This window comes from Balaenoptera musculus, chromosome 12, assembly GCF_009873245.2.
Source record: "Balaenoptera musculus isolate JJ_BM4_2016_0621 chromosome 12, mBalMus1.pri.v3, whole genome shotgun sequence".
In the NCBI taxonomy this organism is placed as follows: domain Eukaryota; kingdom Metazoa; phylum Chordata; class Mammalia; order Artiodactyla; family Balaenopteridae; genus Balaenoptera; species Balaenoptera musculus.
Genome location: NC_045796.1, coordinates 50403513 through 50425686, shown reverse-complemented (window position 1 = coordinate 50425686; position 22174 = coordinate 50403513). Strand labels below are relative to the sequence as shown.

General features: G+C 35.2%; 1 protein-coding gene across 7 annotated transcripts in view; it reads right to left on the bottom strand.

Moving 5' to 3' along the window:
- Positions 1–22174, bottom strand: part of WASF1 (WASP family member 1) — an 84870-nt gene that overhangs the window by 60013 nt on the left and 2683 nt on the right. The window lies entirely within an intron of this gene.

The window sequence follows — 22174 nt, the reverse complement described above, 5'->3', positions numbered from 1 at the left end:
ATCTACTACTCTCCATTTCCACTAACACTACCTTGAATCAAGCTACTACTATCTCTTGCTCAAACCATAACTGACACCAATTTGGTCTCCTTGTGTCCATTCTTGCCTTCTTAGAGGAGCTAAACATATTCTTAAAATATGAGTCTGATCACGTTATTTCTCCTGCTTAAAACCCTTCACGACCGCTTCCCTATTCTAAATGTAATCCCTTCACTGTAGCCTACAAGACCCTGCTTACCTTTCCATCCTCACCTTTAACCCTTCTCTTTGTTGCTCCAGTCACACCACCCTTTTCCTTTCACACCACGCTCTTTTCACTGTAAGGCCTTTGTATCCACTGTTCCCTCTTGACGTCACTGGCCTCTTTTCATTTCTCAAGGCTCAAAAAGGCCTTTCCTAACTCCTCTCACATATGTCCCCTTCTTGTCCTATTATAGCACCCTATTTGTTTCCTTCATAGCATGTTTTCAATTTATAAATACATACTTACTTTTTATCTACTTGTTATATCTTTCCTACCTGGCTGTAAGTTCCCTAAGAGTACAAACTATGTTTCATTCATTACTGTACAAATACTTAGCATACTGCTTGCTACATAGTAAGTGTTCAATAAATATTTTTAAAAATAATCAATATTTAATTTTTGTATGGTACCATATTGGTTTATTCTTCAATAACTGCAGATAATAAAAGAAGGATGGACAAAACTAAATTTACCACAGGGAATGAAAATGAAAAGATTTCCAGGGTCAACACCCAACATGAAAATAAAATTTATCGCCTAAAATAAGCACCTGTTACCATCATCTTAGATTATTAATTGCCCAACAAATAAAACCTAATTCCTATGCACCTAGAGTATCTACAGGGATTATCATATTACTGCTAGTGTGACTTTTCACAATAGGCTTTTCTCACCTCTTCTATTTCTCTATAGGAACACTTCTCAGGTTAAATACTAGGTTGCTGAAATATACAGAAATGGAATTTATACACTAATTTCAAACACAGTACAGTATATTTCCAAAGACAGAATTACACTGTTTCTGGCATAAAAGCAATAACTAATGTTGAAACAGATTTTTAAATAATGATTCTCTGCAGGCAGTTGAAAGAGGGAATTTCTAAGGTCAGTTATTTTAACGTGGAATAACATGTCTATATGGCATGTAAATTAGTACAGTATAACAAACTAAGTTTAGATAGCTCACTAATTTAAAAAAATATATATCAAATAGTAGTTAGCTTCAAATGAAGTGTTTTCCCAACTATATTCAGAAACAACATACTTGTCTTTTAATCATGTGAAATAATGTTTATTGCTGCCAGTTATATAATCAGTACACGTTTCTTGAAGAAAATTTAGAAAATATTCACATACATGAAAATAAAATTATCCCAAATCCCAGCAACCAGAGAGACTAACAGTTAACATTTTATTTAACAGATAACTATATTTTAGATCAATTACAGTATTATGTATATAAACTCTTAAAAAGAATCGAATTCTCTGAACTTATTCTGTGACTTCTATCCAACTACTTCCAGACTTCTGCTCATGCCATCCTCTCCTCAAAGAATGAACCCAATCTCAATCTACTCACCTTTAAGACTGAGTTATTTAACATCCCTGAGCATCTGTTTTATCATAAGATTTTTGCGGGGATTTAGTAATGCACATTAAGAACCTAGTACAGAAGGTGCTATACAAATGGTAGTCATTGTTACAGCTAAAAAGTCCCCTCTTTAGTGGAACTTTCACAGATTACTTCAGTCCTTCTCTGATGCTATTTGTATGTCACTTACATTGGAATGCCTCATCATGAGCCAATACATGTCTTATCTCTCTCACTAGGATCTGAGATGATTTTGGCAGGTCTCCTACAACTTTATACTCCCCACAGTGTATACAAATATTTAAGGTCAATTCAATAATATTTTTTTCACACATATTACCTGTAAGTCATTGAACTGGAGACACAAAGATAAATCTCAATTTCTGCCCTCATTTAGCTTATAGTAATCTTTTAGAGGGAAAGAGACATTATTTAGTGTAAATGATTTTAGGTCCACAAACTCTTTTTTTTGAAACCCTTTAGGGGAAAATGTGTTTCAGAATTTAGAATTTCCCAGATTTCAGAAAAGTAATACAGTATATACATTATATATTAAGAAACCACTCAGCAAGGTCTAGGTCAGCACCCTATGATCCAACATTGTTATTTCTATAATGAAATGTATAAATATTTACTAACTGGTATAAATATTGACTATAAATAGCCTCCCATCAGTTCAGGTCAGGTTTTATCACTGTATTAGCTTCCAACTGCTGCTGTAGCAAATTACCACAAAACGTAGTGGCTTACACAATACAAATTTATTATCTTATACTTCTAAAAGTCAGAACTTTCACTGGGCTAAAGACAAGGTGTCTACAGGGCTGGGTTCTTTCTAGAGGATAAATGGGAGAATCTGTTCTTTGCCTTGCCTGACTTCTAGATGCTGTTTGCATTCCTTGGCTCCTGGCCTTCTTTCATCTTCACAGTCAGCAATCCCATTACTCTAACCTCTACTTCTGCCATGATATTTCCTTCTGACTCCCTTGCTTCTCTCTTCCTCTCAAAAGGACTCCTGTGATTACATTGAGTGCATCTAGGTAATCCAGGCTAATCTCCCCATTGCAAGATCTTTTTTTTTTCCTTGTCTATAAATAATGTTTTATTGAAACACAGTTATACTCCTTCATTTACATTTTACTGTGCCTGCTTTTTGGCTACAATGACTGAGCTGAGTAGATACAACAGAGATCATATGGCAAATCTAAAATATTTACTTTCTGGCCCTTTATACAAGTTCCACTGCAAGTTCTTTAATTTAATCATCTCTGCAAAGTCCCTTTTGCCAAATAAGGTAATATGTCCATAGGTTCCAGGGATTAGGACATGGACATCTTTGGGGGGCCATTATTTTGCCTACCAGAGCCACCAATCTAGTCTTTTTTTTTTTAAAAAAAAGAAACTTCTAGCTTTCAGAGTCTTTTGAACTTTAGAACTACAGATAAGGAATTTTGGACCTGTATAACCAAAGGTAGTACAAGGCCAGTGATATAAGAAAAGCACAGGAGAATTGCAGAAATATGATGAATGGAAAGACCACAACGCTAAGTATCAGGAAAAGCTCAATGAAATAGATGGAATTTGATGAGAGCCTTCAATGATGTAAAGGATCATGACAGCTGAACACTGGTACAAGAGGTAATTTTCAGACATACTTGCTCTCAAAATTTTATAGAGACATACAAAACAGCAACAACAAATTCGGAGTTAGGAAACTATAGTATATATTTGGAGAAGAAAGAGAATGCAGTTTGACTGAACTATACAGAATAAAAGTAGAAGAATAAGGAAGGAAAAGATGGGGAAAGATAAATTGAAGACAGATACAATGGGCTATGTTGCTTGTCAGTATGAAGAGTTTGTCCTTAATTCTGGAGGAAGTGAGCAGTCAGGTGGAAACAGTTTTGAACTGAGAAATGATGTGATATGATTGGTGTTATATTGGAGAAAGATTAACTTGGCAAGAGGATTGATTCAAATTGAGAAAGGCAGAACAGTAGCAGACAAATGACTAATCTAAAGAAGTAATAAGGGGGCTTCCCTGGTGGCACAGTGGTTAAGAATCCACCTGCCAATGCAGGGTACACGGGTTCGAGCCCTGGTCTGGGAAGACCCCACATGCCACGGAACAACTAAGCCCGTACGCCACAACTACTGAGCCCACATGCCACAACTACTGAAGCCCGTGCTCTGTAACAAGAGAAGCCACCGCAATGAGAAGCCCGCGCACTGCAACAAAGAGTAGTCCCCGCTCGCTGCAACTAGAGAAAGCCTGCGTGCAGCAATGAAGACACAACACAGCCAAAAATAAAAATAAATTAAATAAATAAATTTATTTTTAAAAAAAAGAAGTAATAGGTACTTTAGCGTGATAGGAGAAATAGAATGATGTCAAGGTAGCTAGAATTCGTTAAGAGATTTTCATCAACATGATTTTTAATAAAAGTAGCTACAAATTATAGTTTACTGTATGTCAGGCACCATTCTATGAAAGAGTTTAACTCCATTTTATAGATGAGAAGACTAAGGCATAGAAAGTGTAAGCAATCCTACACTGAGTGAGTATCATGGCTGGGATTTGAATCCAGGTGTATATAACTCCAAAGTCCAAATGAATGTGAGCCTGTAGTGACAATTTGAAAGCGGAACAAACTGATTTGTGAAAAATTCACCATTCCACTTAAAAGTAAACTATGGTAAGTTAAAGATGTATACTATAAACTCTGAAGTAAACACTAAAATATCACAAGGAATTATAGCTATTAAGCCAACAAAGGAAAAAAAATATTATCATTAAAAAAATTACTCAATCTAAAAGAAGACAAAAAGGGAGATAAAAGATTGATGAACAGTTAAGACAAAAAGAAAACAAATAGCAAAATGGTAGATTTAAACCCTACCATATCAATAATCACATTAACCATAAATTATCTGAACATGCCAGTTAAAAGGCAGAGACTGTAAGACTGGATTAAAAAAATGAGACCCACCCACACGCTGCCTATAAGAAACATGTTTTAAATATGAATACACAAATAGGTTAAAAGTAAAAGGACAGAAAAAGATACACCACGCTAAAGAAAAAAAAGTTGGAATGACTATATTAACATCAGACAAAGTCGATTTCAGAGAAAGAATATTACCAGAGATAAAGGGAATCATTCATACTAACATAGTTAGAAATTTCAACATCTCTCTTTCAATAACTAATAGAATAAGTAGACAGAAAGTCAATAAGCATACAGATGTCTAGAAGAACACCATCAACCAACTTAACCTAAGTGAACTTTATAGAACATCTTATCCCAAAACAATACACATATTTTCAAGTATTACAAGTATATAAATAACATTTACCAAGAGAGACCACTTCTGTGTCATAAAATAAGTAAGACTAAATTTAAAGGGATCCAAGTCCTACAAGGTATGTTTTCTGACCGCAATCTAATTATGTTAGAAATCAACAACAGAAGGATATATGGAAAATTCTCAAATATTTGGAAATTAGGAAACATATTTCCAAATAACCCCAAAGATAATAAGTCAAAGAGGAAATAAAAAGAAAAAAACTTGTTTTGACTTGAATGAAAATGAGAAAAATGTATCAAAATTTGAGAGAAGCAGCTAAAGCAGTACATAAAGGGAAAATTATAGCACTAAAATGTCTATATTGGAAAAGAAGAAAGGTCTCAAATAAATGGCCTCAACTACTTTCACCTCAAGAAACTAGAAAAAATAAAGCAAATTAAACTGGCAGTAAGCAAAAGAGAGGAAATAGTAAAGGTGAGAGCAAAAATCAATGGAACAGAAAACAGAAAAATAATGGAGGGGGGAATAAATCAACAAAACCAAAAGCTGGTTCTTTGAGAACATCAATAAAAATGATAAACCACTAGTCAGGCTGAGGGGGGGAGGGTGGCATTCAAGGGAGATACAAATTGACAATATCTGGAATGAGAGGAGTGCTATCATTATAGATTCTACAGATACTAAAAGAACAGTTAGGAAATATTGTAAACAACTTATAGCAATGAATTCCACATCTTAAATGAAATGGAAAAAATTCCTGGACAACCACTAAACCTCACTCAAGAAGAAATACAGAGCCCTCTGAAAAAGAAAAACAATATTAGAGGATTTATATTACCTGACTTCAATACTTGTCATAAAGCTACACTATTCTAGGTAGTGTGGTATTGGTATAAAGACAAATATCCAATGGAACAGGAAAAAGTCCAGAAATAATCCAACTGATGGATTATTGGGTCAAATGATTTCTTATACAGGTGCAAAGTTAATATTCTTTTTTTTAATGGTGCTACAACATTTGGATATCTGTATTAAAAAAAAAAAAAAAAGAACTTTGATCCTTACCTCATACTATGTACAAATAAGTCATAGACCTAAATGTAGAATGTAAAACTGTAAGACTTCTAGAAGAAAACAGCCTCGGTTAGGCAAAGATCTCTTAGATATAACGCCAAAAGCACAATCCATAAAAGAAGAAATTTTTGAATTGGAATTCATCACAATCAAGAACTTCTGCTTTTTGAAAGATACCGTTAAGGGAATGAAAAGACAATCCACAGGCTGAGAGAACATATTCACAAATCACATATCTGATAAAGCACATGTATCTAGAATAAAGAACCCTCAAAATTCAATTAGAAAACAAATAATCCAAAGCTAAACATCCAGAGATTTAAACAGATACTTCACAAAAGAAAATACACAAATGGCATATAAAAAGATGATCAACATCATTAGTCTTTAGGGAAATGCAAATTAAAGCCACAAGGAGATACCACTACACACCTATTAGAATGGCTAAAACTAAAATGGTGAGGATGTGGAGCAACTGAACTCCTACCTTGCTTGTAGAAATATTATAAAATGACATAACCACTTTGAAAGAGACTTTGGTACTTTCTTATAAAGGTAAACATATGCTTACTATATGACCCAGCCATTTTACTTCTAGGTATTTACTCAAAGGAAAGCATATGTCCAAACAATGACTTCTACATGAATGCTCACAGTAGCTGTATTTGTAATAGCCAAAACCTGGAAACAACCCAAATGACCACCAACAGACGAATGAATAACAAATTGCTTTCCACTGGAATAGTGTTTACAAAATAGAATAGTATTCAGCAAAAAAATGAACTAATGATGGATGTGACAATACAGATGAACTTTAAAATCATTACGCTGAGTGAAAGGAGCCAAACAAAAAAGACTCTATACTGTGTGACTCCATTCATATAAAGTTCTAGAAAATACAAACTAACCTATAGTGTCGGAAAGTAGATTAGTGGTTGCCTAGGGTAGGGATTGGGATAGATGAAGGAGTAGGAAAGATAGGATACAGGAATTAAAAAGGAAGAATAGGAAATTGAGGGGAGGGGTTTATTATCTTGATTGTCATGATGGTTTCAAAGTGCATCCATAAGTCAAAACTTATCCAAGCGTATAATTCATTGTATGTCAATTATATTCCAATACAGCTCTCAAAAATCCATTTAATCAAATAGCAATAACCATTTATTCCAATATAGTCAATACTCATATCCTGCTATAAAATGATTATTTTCTACCACCTATTAACAAAAAAATGATTTAAACTTATAGTAGTAATATTATACTACTCAACTTCAGTGTGCAGAAGAGTACATTTCTTTCTGGAAACGTACAAGCAAAAAAATCTTGACTAATGGATTAAAACATAGTGCAAATTCAGTGTAGATCAGTGAGCTTCGCTATCTTCTGTCAGCATATTACAATCCTATTCCTGACTTGAAAATAAATGCAGTTATCACAGTGGAAAACTGGTAAGTATGTGGCTCTAACAATTTCCATCCCATCACTAAAAATAATCTACAAGTATAAAATGGTAGATGAGTTGGGTTATAGTCATTTGTAATCTGCCTATGTGGAAGTGAAAAACTTCTCCACAGAAACCATTTCACATGGTGGGAAAGTTCCAGGCCAGTTCCCAAATCTTATTTACTCAGTAAGGATTAATTATCCCCTCTTTCTCTTCTGCATCACTGTTTTCCCTCTACTGGATCACTGTCATCAACATAAGGATGTGCTATAATTTCATCCATCTTAAAAAAAAAAACAGAACAGCAACAACAAAAACAAACTTCTCTTGGTCCTACTTCTGCCTCTAGCCATTCAACCCCCCCATTCCCTGATTTCTCCACTCTCCTTTTTGGCAAAATTCCTTGAATGAGTTCCCTGATTTCTCTCCTGCAATTCTCACTTAAATCTGCCCCATTTGGGCTTTCATTTCCAGCATTGTATCAAACCATCTGACCAAGGCCAGTTATGTGCTTTATCCAGTGGTTAATTCTGAAGTCTCTGTTCACTCAGCCTCTCAACAGCATCTGACACAGTTGTTCACGCCTTGAAATCACTTAATGTGGCTTTCAGGAAACCTCAAGTTCCTGGCTTTCCTCCTACCTCCTTCTCCTCATCTTCTCTACCTATAAATATTAAGAGTACCCTAGGACTTAGTCCTTGGGCCTTTTTTCTTATTTTTATCTATACTTACTCCATTAGCAGTTTCATATTAAATTTTCTTAAAGTAAGATACATCTATATCTAACTTAAAGGACTTGATTGCGTCACTGTAATCCTCAAATAAGGTCAGTTATGGCTAATTCTAATAATGAAAAACAAATACAAAAAAATTAAAAAGAAAATAAGTGATTTAATTTTCAATAAATCATTACCATCTTTCTTTAAAATTCAGTATTACTGGTACAGAGAGTTACTTAAAAATTAAAAATAAGAAAGCTAAATTGATGAATACCAAAACAAACATTTATTCTAGTCATTTATTACATTGGAAACATTTAAATACTACATTAAATATTTCATTAAAAATGTAAATCATGACCTTATCTATGGTCCTAGTCCCATATGGGCCTATAACAGTAACAACTTATATTAATATAGACTTGTTTCAAAAGACTTTTTTATAACAAGTATCTCACTTTACCCTAAAAAGGCTCCATAAGAATATTACAGTAAATACTATTTAAGCCAGCAGTTTCTGCTCTTACCATGATCTCTCACTTAACAGTCAGACTTTTAATGAGCAGATTTAATTAACTCAAAATTAGTTGGAGGGCTTCCCTGGTGGCACCGTGGTTAAGAATCCACCTGCCAATAGATAGCTAGTGGGAAGCAGCTGCATAGCACAGGGAGATCAGGTCAGTGCTTTGTGACCACCTAGAGAGCTGGGATAGGGAGGGTGGGAAGGAGACACAAGAGGGATGAGATATGGGGATATATGTATACGTATAGCTGATTCATTTTGTTATACAGCAGAAACTAACACAACATTGTAAAGCAGTTATATTCCAATAAAGATGTTAAAAAAAAAAGGAATCCGCCTGCCAATGCAGGGGACACGGGTTCGAGCCCTGGTTTGGGAAGATCCTACATGCCCCGGAGCAACTAAGCCCGTGCGCCACAACTACTGAGCCTGCACTCTAGAGCCCGCGAGCCATAACTACTGAGCCCACGCACCACAACTACTGAAGTCCACCTGCCTAGAGCCCGTGCTCTGCAACAAGAGAAGCCACCGCAGTGAGAAGCCCGCACACTGCAAGGAAGAGTAGCCTCCGCTTTCGCCGCAACTAGAGAAAGCCTGCGCGCAGCAATGAAGACCCAACGCAGCCAAAAATAAATAAATAAAATAAATATTTAAAATTTTTAAAAATTAAAAAAAAAATTAATTGGAGAACTCATAAATCCATCCCTATTACAAGAAATATATATTAAAATTCATGTTCAACTGATGACAGGTCATTAATGTCATCTTTCTTTACTTAGCATAAAAATACAAAAAAGAAATTTACATTTTCTTTTTAATGTTAATGAAACTAAGGCCTTTATATACATATTCATTAAGGGATATTCTTTATTTCATTTACTTCCATGACTACACTGATAATAAAAATGATGTTAACACTGATCTCCTATATATTAGGTACACAATTGTTGCCTGCCTCTATCACAATGAAAAAAGACTTATTTTTGCAAGCAAGAAGGGGAATATATTTATAATTGAGCATTCACAAGTAATGCACGACACTTTTTCTCCCTCCAAAATTCCCACTTCAAATGATGTGGCGTGCACTGCCTGCTGACCCCAGGGCAACGGTTAGAGGCATAAAGACTAGAGCAAAGCTTTGTAAAGTATATCTCATCTCTCTTGAGGGCTCAAACTTCAGTCCTTCCAGTCCTGAGGACTGAGGAGTAGCCCCTTCCCCTCTACTACTGAGCACATCAAGCGTCAGTATAGACTCTTAAAGTTCTGCCTCTAAGATCTCCATCTATGAAATGTCCCTTTCTGACCTAAATATTCTATTGCACCCCTCCAACTCCTCATTATTAAATTTCTTTGTCCTTACCAATTCCTTGTGATCCTTTCATTCTCCTCTATTTTCAAAATCATCAACATACCTTTGGCTTTGCTTCCCTTCCTACCTCAGTAGCATTTCAGATTTCTTTTCAAAGGAGAATTGCCCCAGACCACAGACCTTACTTTATCCTCTGGTCCCTACTGAACAGTCATATCAGAACGCAATACATTACATCTTCTCTGATCACATCTTCAGCATCCTCTTCTGGCTGTCCTTTTAATTTCCGCTCTGTAAATAATGAGTCAGGAATCAACAGTTTTGTTATACCCCAGTTCGCTCTATACTCTCTCTTCTTCATAAATCCATCTATATCCAGATCTTGAACTATCACCTCTAAATTACTGATACAAACAACCCTAACATCCCTGTAAACATTTAGACCTGTGCTATCTGTCTGCCAGACAGCAACACAATAATGTCTCATTAACTCATTTTCAACATATCCAAAATCATATTCATCATCAGTGACTCCCCACTCTCCCCATAAAGAAAATTTACTCATTCTTTGGACTTCTCTATTTCTAATAACATCACCTAATCACCTAGCATTTGAGGTCATCTTTAAAGCAAAGTACTGGTTTCTTTACAATATCAATTCAGTAAACTTTTGATTGTATGCAAATTGCTGGCAAAATAACTGCATTTTCATCAAAAGGATATGATACAGCCATTTTCATTCAACTCTTTTGATGGTTCACTAATTTGGTACACGATTTTTACTCTGCACGTGGCTTGAACTCTGGAACCAATCCCCAACACATACCTCCTATTTTGCCACCTAACAAGTTAATCAAAATAATCCCATTTTTTCCCCTACATCTAGAGGACACCTGAGTCAGGAGTAAGCATAAGAGATTGGGCAGTTAGATTTTGGCTAATATTGTGAAAGACTGTAGCTGTCTATGCTTAAACCTTAGTTTCCACTTGATAAAAGTGAGAATTATACCTCCTCAGTGGGTTGTTTTGAAGATTACACCATACATATGCCTAGAACAGTGCCTAGCACATAATAGGTGCTCAAAAAATGGTGCTACTGTGATTACTGGTGTCACTATTAAGTCAAGAGCAATACAGCCACATGGGAAGCCAGTCTGCTTCTTCAGGGGACTGCTTATAGCACATCTTTATTTATTTATTTATTTTTTAATAAATTTATTTATTTATTTATTCATTTCTGGCTGTGTTGGGTCTTCGTTTCTGTGCGAGGGCTTTCTCTAGCTGTGGCAAGCGGGGGCCACTCTTCATCGCGGTGCGCGGGCCTCTCACTATCGTGGCCTTTCTTGTTGCGGAGCACAGGCTCCAGACGCGCAGGCTCAGTAGTTGTGCCTCACGGGCCTAGTTGCTCCGCGGCATGTGGGATCTTCCCAGACCAGGGCTCGAGCCCGTCTCCCCTGCATTGGCAGGCAGACTCTCAACCACTGCGCCACCAGGGAAGCCCCACATCTTTATTTTAAATCAATCTATGTCTTAAATTTTAGAACAATTCTAATTTTGATCACTGTATTCTATTCCACTGTTCTTTTAAACCATTCAAATGTTCCCAAAATTCCAATATTCTGTCATTTAAACCTCATCTTTCAGCTCGCTTTTCATTCCCAGAAGTAACATAAAAATCCTTAGAGAGCGTGATGGTAACCATACTTTTGGTTGCCATGTTCAAAACTGCAGAAATACTTAAGATTTATACCTTAAATAAACACCTGAGGATTCTAGGCAAAGTGGAAGCCATAGTCTACAATACATTTATGTACTCTTCTTTTAAAAAATATTATACATATCTCAATTTACTTCATTCAGCTCTCTGCTCCCTTCACTCTCCCTTACAACCCTATATAAAGTAGTGGCCCCTCTCATTGCTTACTATACCTATGCCTTGCTTTATTTTTCTTCATAGAACTTACTGACATCTATTACATAGGTAATTATTACCTATGTATTACACAGGTATTTGTCTATTGCCTATCTCCCCAACTAGAATGTAAGCTCCACATGAACAATGATTTTGTTTTGTTCTCCACTGAATACTCAGTACTTAGCAGAGCCTGGCACTTAATAAGCGCTCAATAAATATCTATTAATGAATGAATGACTGGAGAGGTCAAGACCCTCATGTGATACATAGTCTCATCTGGTTTCTTAGAGTGCAGTTACAAACAACAAATTGAAGGGGGAAGCTGAGAGAAGCAGCCATATAAACACTGAAAGCTGACAGAGAAAGAGAGAGAGAGTTCAAAATTGCCAACACAGTAATGCAGGCCAGCAATGTAGATCATTTGTTATACGGATAAATAATCCTATATCCTTTAATAACCAATATCTCTGTATTACAACAAACTGCAATAACAGAAGGTCTTCATAATAAGTCAATTCATCAGTTTAACTGAGCATCTATACATATAAGGCTTTGGTAGGAGCTAGGGGAATCTTTATTACTAAGAAAAGGTTAAATTGTATTCCATGTACTTTGCTTAAGGAAGCAAAGTCTCCTTAAATACAGTTTAAGAACTGTGAATTTTAAAACTATTTCCATGGAAAGTAATTAAAACACAAATTTTACTTTTAAAAGGAAAAGATATAATTGTTTGGAAAAGACATGTAAATGGAATCTCTCAATTCCCAATGAAGTCAGATGAAGAAATCATCACCACATTTCACAAGTTTAAAAATTAGCTTAATTTTTCTTTTTAAGAAAAAATTCATTATTGACCTATAGATCATTAGGCTTGCAACAGCCTATCCTCATCTCTGTTAGAAGTGTGTAAGATTTTTAAAATAGATTAGTGCATCCCTCTGTTTAGCATAATTTCTAACAATACTGGTAAAGTTACACTTAACCCAATACCCATATCTCTCTTTAAATCATAAGCTATTCAGAAATACTACGTAGTTGAAAACCTTGACAAAGGTCTTTCCAACTGCAAGATTTATGTATACTAAGTCAGAGCTTCTCAAACGTAAAGGTGCATACCAGTCATCCAGGGATTTTGTTAAAATGATTTAGTAGATTTGGGGTAGGCCTCATATTCTGCATTTCTAAAAAGCTCTCAAGATGATGCTGACACTACTGGTCCACAGATCACACTTTTGAGTATCAAGGCACTAAAGACTATATGACCTCAAAAATTACTAAGTCACTTTGGAGAAGAATATTGAAATAAATGAAAAATCAAAATTCTATCTGATTAAGTCTTACCAAATGTTTTAGAACAACATATATTGAATGCATAATTGCAAAGCTAAGTTAAAATTGGCTTTGCTTATTTTTCTTAGTTCTTATCTTCATAAAACCTAATGTATTCTATCTTAAGTTTAAGAGTATACTATATCAGCTTCCATCAACATATTATTTCCTCAATTAGGTTTTCAAAGTATACTTGTTACTTAGCTATCTCACTCAGAATCAACTATGGCCCCTGTCTCAGAATCAACTATGCCCCCTTTCTCAGAATTATCAATAAATCGAAGTATCTTCTTTCAAAATACTGTACTAAGCAGCCTGGTCTAAAGCTATTTAATTAACAGGGTGCTTTATTACTAAGACTCACAGTTTATATCACAACTGGATATACCTAAACTACCCAACTTTTATATAGTGCTTTATAGTTTACAAATGCCTTCTATTATATTATTTAATCCTCACAACAACTCTTCAAGGTAGTTTTTATCATTTACATTTCATAAATAAGGAAACTTATCAGAAGTAAAATGGTCCAAGAGTACATAATAAGTGAAAGTACTAAGAATTAAATCCAGTCTTCTGATTTAAATACAGTCAATTCCTGATTAATTTCTACGTAACTGCAGGAGGAAATATAGATAACTGAAAATAGCCATTAAAATCAAAACTACAGTTTATTCAAGGACAGTTATTACATCATGGCTTGTCATATGAAAAGAAAGGAAGCAATCTAAACATCTAACAGTGAGGAATAAGTGAAATAAATTTCGGTTTACCTATACAATGAAATACTATGCAGTTTTTAAAAATACATATGATTACTTTCAGGTTCCACTCCAACATGTAAAGAGCTTGGAAGCCATCATTCTTTCTCTCATGACGAAACGAAAGCTGGATGAACTGAAAACCAATGGACTTTTCTTAGATCCATCACAGACTGAAGTCACAGGACAAAGTGCCACCCAAGAAACTAGAGAGAACAGTGAATCCAGAGAATATAGATTAGCTAACTGAAGCAGAAGCCACGGGAGCCAGGAACTGGTATGAACACTTAAATGGTAACTTCAACAAGTTGCTGGACACTGACTGTGGACTAGTTTGAAAGTTTAAAACTCCCGGGGGGGGTCTCCTCTAAGGAGGTGGGGGCTGCTATACTTTCCTGGGCTTTATGCCCCACAAGGTTATCATAGTGAGGATCAGAGAAAAATCACCTCCTGTTTGGCAAGAGGAGGGGGAAAGTAACCATTCTGAAATAAGTCCAGAGAGTTCTCCACAACACAAGCCTATTCAGCAAAGGAAAAGACTTCGCCAGAGCTTTATCCAACTTGGGGAAAAGAAAATTACCCAATTCCTGCCCACCCTAGCCTTACTGACATACCTACAGAAAGGGGAGCAGAAGCTTAGAAGCACTTGTGAAGGCTCAGGGGCACAGACCCTGCAAAAGACTGATATCTTACCATACGGTTATAGACCACTTCCCATCCCCTACACCTTACCACCACACGAATAGGGCTCCTATACAATAACAGGATTATGGCTGAAAAAAAAATGCAAGGCTCTAACTCTATTTAAGAAGGTGTTTCTAGGGAAATCCAAAGACAACAAGGGAAACAAAAACAAGGACACTAAAGGAAACTGAAACCTCTAACACCTACTGCTACAGCAAACAGTAATCACAGCCTAATTCCCAGTTAGATAAATACAAAAAAAAAAAATTATAAGTCATGCTAAAAGGAAAGAAAAAGCATAGTCAGAAGAGTCAAAGCAAGCATTAGAACCAGACTCAGATATAGCAGAGATTTTATGGTATCAGACTGGGAATTTAAAATCACTATGATTACTAAGGGCTCTAATGGAAAAAGTGGACAACATGCAAAAGCAGATGGATAATGTAAGCAGAGAGATGGAAACTCTAAGAACCAATCAAAAAGAAATATTAGAAATAAAAAACACTGCAACAGAAATGAAGAATGCCTTTGATAGGATCATCAGTAAACTGGACACAAATGAGAAAAGAATCAGTGCACTTGAAGAAGTATCAACAGAAACTTCCCAAACTAAAATGCAAAGAGAGAAGAGAATGAGAAAACAGAACAGAATATCCCAGAACTGTGGGACAATTAAAGAAGGTGTAACATATGTATAATGGAAATACCAGAAAGAGAAGAGAGAAAAGAGTAGAATAAATACTTGAAGTAATAATGCCTGAGAATATTCCAAAATTAATGACAGGAGCCAAACCATAAATCCATGAAGCTTAGACTACACCAAGAATGAAAAACCAAAAACTCTACACCTAGGCATATAATATTCAAACTGCAGAAAACTAAAGACAAAGAGAAAATATTGAAAAAGCCAGAGGAAAAAACACTTTACGAATAGAGGAACAACAAGAATCACACTGACATCTTGTCAGTAACGATGAACAAGACAGTGGAGTGAAATATTTAAAGTGTTGAAAGAAAAACCACCAACCTAGAGAAATTATCCTTCAAAGTGAAGGAGAAGTAATGAGTTTTTGGACAAGTGAAAACTGAGGGAATCTGTCACCAGTAGACATGCCTTGAAAGAAAAGATAAAAGAAGTTCAGAGAGAAGGAAAACAATATAGATCAGAAACTTGGATCTACATGAAGAAAGGAAGAGCAACAGAGAATGAATAAATAAATGTAAAATAAAATATTTCTTTTAAATTTCTCTTTGATTTTAATAGACAACTGTTTTGTTCAAAGTAATAATAGCCACAAAGTATTGGGTAATTATAGCATATGCATAAATTAAATGAATGGCAGCAATGATATAAGGAATGGATGGAGGAATTGGGAATATTCTGGGGTTTTTTTTGTTTTTACTTTTTTTTTTTCCACCGTGCAGCAAGGCATGCGGGATCTTAGTTCCCCGACCAGGGATCAAACTCGTGGCCCCTGCAGCGGAAGCGTGGAGTCTTAACCACTAGACCGCCAGGGAAGTCCCTGGAATATTCTGTTATAAGATACCTGTGCTACTTGTGAAGCAGCATAATGTTATGTGAAAGCGGACTTAGATCAGTTGTAAATGTACATTGCAAACTCTAGGGCACTAAAAATTTTAAAAAGAAATATAATTGATATGCGAGGAAAGGAGAAAAAAATGAAACCATATAAAATGCTTAATTAAAGCCAAAGAAGGCTGAAAAAGACAAAAGTATTAAAAAAAAGAACAAATGTAATGAATACAAAATAGTTACAAATATGGTAGATAGTTATCCAACTATATCAATAACCGTTTTAAATGTGAACGGTTCAAATACAGCAATTAAAAGACAGAACATCTGAGTGCACTAGAAAAAAAAAAAGACCCAACTATATGCTGTCTACAAGAAACCCACTTTAAATATAAAGACACAATTTCAGAGAATGCAGACACTTTTGAGCAGAGGAATATCCCAGGGATAAAGAAGGGCATTACATAATGATAGGGGTATAAATTCTCCAAGAAGACATAACAATCCTTAATGTATATACCTAACAACAGAGCACCAAAATATGTGAAGCAAAATCTGATAGAACTGCAAGGAGAAATATAGATGGATTCACTATTACAGAGACTTGAACACCTCTCTATCAGTAACTGACAGATCCAACAGGCAGAAAATTAATAAGGATAGTGTTGAACTGAACAGAATCATCAGTCAACTGGATCTAATTGACATTTATATAGTACTTCACCCAACAACAAAGAACACACATTCTTCTCAGGCTCACACAGACCATTCACCAAGATAGACCACATTCTGGGCTGTAAAACACCCTCCCCCCAAAAGAACAGACATCATACAACGTATACACTCAGACCACAATGGAATTAAACTAGAAAGTAATACCAGAAAGGTAGCTGGAAAATCCCAAAATATTTGAAGATTAAATACCACACTTCTAAATAACATATGGGTCAAAGAAGTCTCAGATAAATTTTTGAATATTGTGAAGTAAATGAAAATTAATACCACTCATCAAAATGTGTGAGATCTACCAAAAGCTTAAAGGGAAATTTATAGCACTGACTGCATATATTAGGAAAGAAGAAAGATCTAAAATCAATCTCAGCTTCCACCCTAGGAAACTAGAGAAAGAAGAGCAGTGTAAGCCTAAAGTAATCAGAGGAATTTTTTTTTAAATAGAGCAGAAATCAATGAAATTGAAAATGGAAAATCAACAGAGAAAACCAATGAAATCAAAAGAGGGTTCTTTGAAAATATCAACAAAATTGATAAATTTCTAGCCATGTATTATGATGTATCACACAAAGCTTTTATTTTGGTTTTCAAAATAAATGAGCTCTAGTTTTCTTCTCCAACTAAAATATAAAATGCTTCTCATATTCCTCCCATCTTGTTTAACCTTTCCACAATTCTCTGGCTTTATCTTGAGCACATTTATGTTACAAAAATTTACCAAAAAACAAACAAAACCCAGATATAAGACAACATATGTCTTATCAAAGAATGGAAAACAAAAAAGCTTACTTTTGTAGCATAACATGAAAACATAACAGACTTCACGTTTTTCAGTAGAGGAATCAAATGAGTTAATCCATTCCCTGACACACAAGCTTTATCTTTTTCTTTTTCTTTTCAAATGAGTTAGTCATTATAGAAAGGCTAACTTTTTAGAGTAGACCTGAGTAACTGTTACTCAACAGAAAAGAATGCCAGGAAGCTTTACCATTGCAAAACATACCCCAAATAAAGCACTGCTGCCATCATCATCCAACAGGTGTCATCACACCCAACACCCACCTCCTTAGAATCCCTTTAGAATCATTAATTTAAGGAGTGGTGGCTTGGCAGCATATGGTTATAGGAAAAAATGGGACTTTGAAATCTCTATTCAAGTTCCACCTCTACCATTTTTATTAGCGTTGTGACCTTGTACAAGTTACTTAATCTATGAGAGGACTCAATTAGTTGGTTGCCAAGTACCAAAAATATAATTCCAACTAGTTTGTGTAAAAAAGGACAACTTATTACAAAGATACTAGGGTGCCTCTTGCAACCCAATCTCAGGACCATGGACAAAGACACTTGAACACAGCCAAGACTCTGTATCTGCTTCTCTTCTTGTTCTTTCTTCAAGATGCCCCTGCTTATCTACTTCACAGGGCAAGAAACAAGGTCATTAACAGTTTCCCAGTTTTGTGTCTTATAGCTTCAGCCACTGGAGAGAAAACAAATTATTCCACCCTCTGGGCACTTAGGACCCAGGAAAAACTGAGTAGCCTGGCTCAGCGCGGGCATCTAGAACTGGACCAATAAACTACAGAAATGGGCAGAATTGTGATTGGCCTCCCTGGCCCCCTCTAAGCCAGAGCGATCTTTTTAAAAGACAGATCTGATTCAGGATTAACCTGGTTAAAATTCCTCATGGCCTTCCCCAATACACTTAAGGTAGAAATCCGTACCTCTCACTGAGCCAGAGCTAATGCGCCTTGCCTGGTCTGCCTCCCGTTTACCTCCACAAGCCCTCCTGACCACTACACAGCTCAGCTTTATCTACTCTGGCCTTTCTTTAGTCCCTTGAACCTGCCAAGCTCTTACCCATCTCAAAATTGTTTTCCACGCATTCTTTACCTTCTCTTCCTTTTTCACATAGCTAATGTCCATCAATCTTTCCTCAAAGAAGCTGTCCCTGATTTCCAAGGTAAACTAGGTTACCTGTTCTTGTCCTTTAGAGCACTCATCACAATTTCTAATGATAAATGTGTGCCTTTGTCTAGTATCAGTCTCTTACCATGCTGTTTAAGAGAATCAAGACCTCTGTTTTACTCTCTTTTCTGTATCTATCTAGCACCTAGTTGGCCCTCAATAATTATGTGCTGAATGAATAACTGGCTTAGCACGGGACAATCACCACTAGATTGTCCAAATGCAGATGAAGGAGAGGTAGCAGGCAGGCAGAATTACTATTATCAAGTTATTAAAATGGCTGCTTCAGCAGTAAAGGGAAGAGAGTGGTGCCCAGAGAACCTGTGCTTCTGCTGAGCAGGATGAACTTGTTTAATTCAGTTAACCCCCTTCTTCCATAAAATCCTCATAAGACTATGATATCAAATTAAGATAATAAGTATAACAGTACCTATACAGTAGCTTGCACGCAGAGCAAGCATGCAATGGTACTTCTTTTCCTCTTAGGAGACCATGTTACCTGTTACCTGTTATTCTTGAATATTATTAACCTCCAAATAAGAACTTAATTAAAAACCTACAAAATACTCCAATGTATATGACAAACACAGTTGTGTTTCATAACCCCTTTTCTCACAGCATCTTGATCTTACCACCTTCCTAAGAGAATTATTTACCTGCTCTTCCGTCATAATTATATCAGCTCAAACATCCATTTAGCTTAAAGAACAAGTACTAGAAACACAAAAATGAAGGAGAGCAAAACAAAACAACCAATCAAAACAACAACAACAAAACTGCCCTGTCCTCAAGGAGGACTTTCTCCCTCTATCCCTCTGCCTCCAACCACCCCATAACCATACTCTTGCCCGGCCCAAAGATCCACAGCACCCAAGGCAAGGCTGCCAGATTTAGCAAATAAAAATACAGGATACCCCGTACATTATCTGACAACCTATTCTCAGCTCATATTCCATCTCTTTACCTTCATACACCCACTCCACAACCTTAGTTACAATATTTTGCCTTCTAAAAAAATTTCTCTGGAGATACACTGCATATGATCTTTCTCCAAAGTATAAAAATAAAATCTACCTTGACTTTACTTACAGGCTGTCAGTAAAAAACTCAAAAGAGGAAAGCAAAGAAAATCATCTTAATTCTGTTTCTTGGTGGTGTTGGGAGTTTAAAAAAATAATAAAAACAAAAGCAAACAAAACAACAACTGTAACAACAAAAATTCCTTTAAAAACCTAAAAAGTCTTGCTCCCACGAATAGGCATGTGAGAAAAAGAGTAAGACTATAATCTTTCCAGAGGTAGATCCAGAAAGGAGAAATTTTCTGACAGGAAGTATATAAGCAGTAACATTAGAAAGAGAAAATGAACTCTCAGCAAAAAGGGTTACACTTAGCTTTGAAACGCCTTTGAATTTTATTTGTAACCAAAAGGAACCTCAGAGATCATCTACTTCAACCTTCTCAATTTATAAATGAGAAAACCAAAGACCTTAAGAGGTAAAATGACTTGTCCAACGTTACAAAACAGATCTTAGCTCCTTCCAATTTCTCATTCTCTGACCTCTTGCCCCAGATGATGTAAGGTTGCACCACTCACTGAACTGAGGAAAATCTTCCTCTTCATGTCCAGTGGGTGTCAGAGGACAAGTTCCTAATAACGTTGTTATGTCTTAACACAAGAGAAATGTATTCCTAGCATTTCAAGGTAGATTCTGAATTGATTTTCCCACAGAAAGATTGTTGTACACATTATTTTCAATATAGGTATAGGTATTATACCTATAGGTATTTTCAATATAATAGGTATTTTCAATATAGTATTTATATTAATTATTAATACAATTTTACAACTCTCTAATAGCATTAGTCTACTCCTAAAATTCAAGTATATTATGGGTTAAATTTGGTGAGTTGTCTGCAAATCTAACCAAGCATATTGTTTCTGAGAACGTAAGTTCCAAGTTCTAAACCATTTTACAAGTTTTAAAATATAATCAATCCTATTGTAAGTTAGGAACTACCACTACACAAAGATTCAAAATTATAAACTGAATGTGATAAACTAAAAACACAAGATTCTTCATTTTATAAAAAGCTCCACCCTAGAGGTCACTTATTCTTAAAATTAGGTACTCAGGCACATTTAGCACAGGATATACTCTACATACATTTTTTTATTAATATTTTACTGGAAAGATGAAATAAGTCAAAAAGAATCAAACACATATCTATACTCATCTAATTTAGGAAAAAAAAACCTTTAATGTACATTTTCATGAAGTGACCTGTAAGAAATAAGAACATTATTGTCATTTCATAAATGAAAGGTTGACAATGTATGCATTATACAGTATCTAGTGCTAGTTCAAAAAATGTGTGGGTAAAGGAATTATGCCTGAACAGGTAAATGAAGTTCAAAGAACTTCCAAATACATTTTTTAATTTTCTCGTGAGATAAAGCTATAAGCTTTACGAATTAAAAATTTATTTGATAGATCTTTTAAAAAATGTCTACATGGTACATTAAATCAATGGATAGTCTTCATTCATTCATTTTATTTGTCCAATAAAAAATTAAACCTATACTATTTGCTAAACACTATGCTAGCAATTTCAGATTTATGACAATAAGCATTGGGGCAGTTCCTGTCCTCAAGGAGCTTAGAAAAACCTTGAGTAAACTGTACTTATCCAAGTAATAATGACAGCTAAATTTTAGTTGGTCATTTAAGAAAACATTAAAAATGTCATCAAATTAATTCTCAAAAACAGAAACTATACAATAGTAACTTTAAAGACATTTGAATAGTCTTATTTATATGAAGTTTCCCCACAAGGTAACTAAAAGCACTGTTTTGGTAAAAGTAATAATAATATATTTTAATAGTAGTTTTTGCTATGAAAATTAACTCAGTTAATCCTGCGATAAGAAAATCAAAAGCTACTAGCTACTGTGATAATGAAAATCAAGCACTTGGAAATACCTTAAATTATTCTGACAATAAAGCAAAATGTATAATTAAATATAGTATTATATTTATACACCGTCTCTGAATATATAAATGGTTATTTACAAACCTGAATAATAAACAAAGTAGCTCCATATAGCACCTCACAAATGATCAACGTATTTTCAATGTATTACAAAGTCAATTTATTATATTACACTACAAAAATCAATGTATTACAAATTCAAAATGTATTTTGAATTGTGTCATCTGCAAATTTTTCAATGAAAAAGGCCTTAATGTTTTCTGGA